We start from the raw sequence: 5,020 nt of genomic DNA on the forward strand, positions 1-5,020 counted from the left end.
ACTCAAGGGCCAGGTTCAAGATATTTTGCATGGCACTGGAGACTCCATGCCACAACAACAATAAATACAATGAGAAAACTAAAAAGAGAGCTGGAGAGATGGACTATGGCTAAGAGCACTGCTGCTCTTCTGGAAGTCCTGGGGTGGATCCTCAGCACTCACATCAGGTGGTCCCCACCTGCCTGTAACTCCAGTTCCAGGGGAACCCATCACCTCCGACCTCTGTGGTCATGTGCACATACCCCCATACACACAATTAAAAATAATACGAATAAGCCAGGGAGTGGTGGCACACACCTTTAATACCTGCACTCAGAGGCAGAGGCAGCCAAATCTCTGAGTTAGAGGCCAGCCTGGTCTACAGAGCTAGTTTCAGGACAGCCAGGGCTACACAAAGAAACCCTGTCTCAAAAAAAAAAAAAAAAGGCAGGGTGTGTGTGTGGGGAGAATATAACTGCCATTACCCTTGGGGCCTCTGTCCTGGACAGGCTTCCAGTGTCCCTGTGCAGCTGGGTGACTGAAGAGATGGAAAGGCCCTGGTGACCCTTGATACCTAGCTCTGTGTGACAGATAGGCCAGGACTAGATCTCCTCCCTCCTGCACCCAAGCTGGTGCAGTGGCAGGGCTTCACAGCCATACGGTCGCTGTGCTGGACCCCTTGATACCCACCTGGGCTAGAGCTTCACTCTGACCCCAGAAATGAACACCGTTCAGACTTCAGCGTCCCATAAAAAGCTCTCAGAGGGCAACCTCGTGGGCTGGTTCTCTCCTGCCTTTCCATAGGTTCTAGGGATTGAACCCGGGTTGCCAGGCTTACATGAGTGCTTTTACCTGCTGAACCTCACCAGTGCCTAAAATTTTTTTCTTTAGATTATTAGTTATTTATTTATTTTTTGAGACAAGGTCTCTCTTTGTAGCCTTGGCTCCCCTAGAATCCACCAAGTAGACCAGGCTGGCTTCAAGTTCACAGAGATCTGCCTGCTTTTGCCTCCCAAGTGCTGGGATTAAAGGTGTGCCACGATGCCTGGAATTTTTAATTGTTTTAGGTTTATTTTATGTGTACAAGTGTTTTGCTTGGATGTGTGCATGTGTGCCACATGTGTATCTGATGCCTGTGGCGCTCAGAAGATGGTGTGAGAGCCCCGGGAACTGGAGTAGCAGACAGTTGTGAATTACTGTGTGGGTGCTGGGAACTGAATCTGGGTCCTCTGGAAGGCTGAGTACTCTTACCTGTTGAGCCATCTCTCCATCCTCACCAGCCCTTTAAAACAGTTTTCTTTTCTTTTTTTTTTAAACTAACAAGGCATTTTTATATAAGAAAAATCACCCAAGCATGGAGACTCTCACCTGTAATCCCAACACCTGGGAGGCTGAGGCAGGAGGATTGCTGTGAGTTTAAAGTCAGCCTGGACTACAGTGTAAAACTTTTTCAAACTCCACTATCCTGCCCCTCAAAAAGTGGTAAAGAAATGAGGAAAAAGCAAATTAATTAAACCTGGTGTGACAGGCAGGGCAAGCCTTGGCTAGGTGCAGGGTATGCTTCAGACTCAGGGGCTGGCTCCTGCTAACAGCTCCAGGTACCTTGGCAGGGGACAAAAGGCTGCCTTTCTAAGGGTTAAAAAAAGGAGGACTCTTTTGTTTTTCTTTTCTTGTAAGCCCTTAAATTGGTTTTCCTTTATACTCTGGGTTAGGTAATGCTTTATTCCATAAAATAGAATGTGCTCTTGGAGAATGCTGTTTTTAACTTCAAAGCATTGCAGATCCAGCTGAGGTTGGCAGGACCCATAAAAGAAGCAGCTGCTGCTACCTCGCAGCAGGCCCTAGGAGGTCGGGACACTCAGTAGGTCCAGTTCACGGTTCACGTTAAGTAACACAATGAATACCTGGGTGCTAGGCCAAGGTAGAATGTTCAGGATCTCAAGGGCAGGGCATTTCAGGTCTACAGCAGACCCAGCTGGCACTCCCCACACCCTCTCTTCTTCCCTCCCCGCCCCCCAGCATGGCCTGACACAGAGGTGATAGTGTCACTCAGAGGGAGGGTGCTGCTTTGTTGGAGAAGGATGGAAAGATGGCCCATAACCCAGGCAGAGAAGAGGTGGGTAAGTAGGAGGTTGGTGATGACACTGTGCAGGGAGGACAACTAGGCAGGAGGAGCCTAACCAGAAAACCAAGGACAGCGGCAGAGCCACTTAGTAGAAAAAGCCTATTGGACAAGTGTAGTCCCAAGACAAATGGTTACTCTAGCAGAGACTTGGGCATCAGAGAAGAAGGTAGGCAGAGTTGGGGGAGGCTATCTCAGAGCCTGGGGGAGAGGACAGCTCAAGCACCTTGCCGACGGGAAGCAGCCCCTGCGGGAAGCAGGTAGACAGGTTAACTCTGGGGCAGTTCACACGTATCAGGTCACGGATATAACTAGACTCTGTGGTCAGGTTTGGGATCCACACAGCATGAGGGGAAAGTAACAGGACTGTCATCCAGGACAGTCCCAGAAGGGGTGAGTGCCTGAACTGTGGGCTGAGTGATAAGCAGTCCTGTTTCCCATCGCTTGGTTCCTCAAGGCCTGCTCTGATACCAACACTTCCTCCTGGTGTGTGTTCTGGAAATGTGCAGAGGAAACATCTGCCCCAGGATGTGCTATCACCATGGCAACAGTTAATCTCACACAAATCTGTTTGGCAGGGCTTCACTTACACCTAGCAACCCAGTCATCAACAAACTGCCTATCACATGTTCAAAACAGCTGCGCACCCTCAGTCCTTCAGTGGGTCAGCTTGCCTGGCCAGGAACTCCCCCACTCCAGACCGCCTGAGAAGCAGGACCGTAAGAACCAAGCAGGCACACAACTGGAGAAGCTAAGCGTGAGTCGTCTCATCACCAGGTGCAGGGCAGAGGTGGAACCACGAGCCTTGCAATTCTTGGAGCCAAACCATGAGGGAAGTGAACCAGACACAGCCTGTGCAGCCCTTGTTGCTTTTTGAGTAAAGACATCTAACCTCCATTCTGCGGTTGTGGAGTCTGAGACAGAGTCTAGCTATGTAGTTCAGGCTGGCCTCAAACTTGCTATGTAGCCCAGGCTGACTCTGAATGCATGGTGATTATCCTCCCCTAACCTCCCCAGTGTACGAGTATAGCCATGTGTCACTGGATGAAGACGACATGGCTGCTCCAAGGTATGGTTGATGAGTTGGCCTCAAACTCACAGAGATCAATGTGTCTCTGGCTCCCGAGTGCTGGGATTAAAGGCATGCACCACTACCGCCTGGCTGGACTGAAGAGGTTTAAGGTAGGGGGCAGGGTGAGAAGCTGAGAGGAGCCACAGGTACTGAGTGGGCCTGGCAGCCAGTGGTACGCGACCAGGCAGCCAGTGTGCCTTTGGTATGCGACCAGGCACCCGTTAGTCTTTTGTCCTGAGTTTCTTTGGGACCACACCAGGTTCTCTTGTTTTCTATTGTAAAAAACACAAATCCCCACAGGACCACACAGAAAGCAGCTAAGAAGCAGAGCCAGGCTCTAAGCTCAGTTCTGGGTCCCATCACCAGCTCACAGCACTGCACCTATGCGGCACAGGGCACACAGAGTGTGACCCAGGAAGCCACATGGAAAAATCCCGTACCCCAACTGCAGCTTTTTCAGATTCTGGCTTAATGCCTGCTATATGACTGAGCCTCTCACCTTACATAGCCCCAAACACACTGAAGACGGCTTTTCCTTTATTAGCAATGACACATTAAAAACATGCATACATGTGTAGGGAGACAGGCACACATGATATGACACCCATTGTCCAACACAGCTGAGTATGGGAGTCTTTTTAAAACAAATTCCAGGTAGTGGGGAACATACACACCAGGCCGCAGGTATCAGATGTGACTATGAAAAACAGGCTGTGTTGCCGGGTGGTGGTGACACACAACTTTAATCCCAGCACTTGGGAGGCAGAGGCAGGTGGAACTCCGAGCTTGAGGCCAGCCTGGTCTACTGAGCGAGCTCCAGGACAACCAGCTACATAGAGAAAACCTGCCTCGATAACCAGACCAAACCCCACTTGCAAGCAGGGCTTATGTACGTGACTGCTGGTCTCTGCACATACGACTCCCTGGTTTCCAGGGGACTCCTTGCAATCTGCCGCCAGCAGCCAGCCATGCTGACAAAACCAGATGCCTGAGCCACACAACCTCCCCTCCGGATCTGTCTGTGCTCACCTGCTTCACTGTGCCTTGTCTCCAAACTGAAGTGGCAGCAGCAGGAGACCTGTACAGATAAACCCATCTGCCCCCCAACGCAGCAGCAGGAGACCTGTACAGATAAACCCGTCTGCCCCCCAACACAGCAGCAGGAGACCCTGTACAGATAAACCCGTCTGCCCCCCAACGCAGCAGCAGGAGACCTGTACAGATAAACCCGTCTGCCCCCCAACGCAGCAGCAGGAGACCTGTACAGATAAACCCGTCTGCCCCCCAACGCAGCAGCAGGAGTGAGGCAGAAGGGCTGATTAAGCTTTTTCACGGCAGCATTGCTCCACGAAACATGTCACATTTAACCTACAGAAAAATGTTTAACCTTCTTTAAAGTGAAAAGTTTAATGAATGGGAACCTTTCAAGAAGCTGCATCAGGGAGCTGGAGAGATGGCTCAGATTTAGTGTACTTGTTGCTCTTGCAGAGGACCCAAGTTTGGTTCCCAGATCGTACTTTGGTTGGCCTGTAACTCCAGCTCTGGGGAGTCTGGTGCCCTCTTCTGTTTTCCTTGGGTGCCACACACACACATACACACACACACACACACACACACACACAGCCAGATATGGTGGCGTACATCTTTAATCGCAGCACATGGGGTCAGAGGCAGGTGGCTCTCTGAGAGTCCCAAGCCAGCCTGGTCTACACAGTGAGTTCCAGGTCAGCCAGGGCTATCTATCTCAAAAAATAAAAATAATAAAATAAATTTTTAAAAAGAGGATGTTCCGCCACACAGTGACGCTGTCGTTTTCGTGAGCGTGTGTGAACCCTGAAGACATGGAC

This window comes from Microtus pennsylvanicus, chromosome 2 (genome assembly GCF_037038515.1).
Source record: "Microtus pennsylvanicus isolate mMicPen1 chromosome 2, mMicPen1.hap1, whole genome shotgun sequence".
NCBI classification, from domain to species: Eukaryota; Metazoa; Chordata; class Mammalia; order Rodentia; family Cricetidae; genus Microtus; species Microtus pennsylvanicus.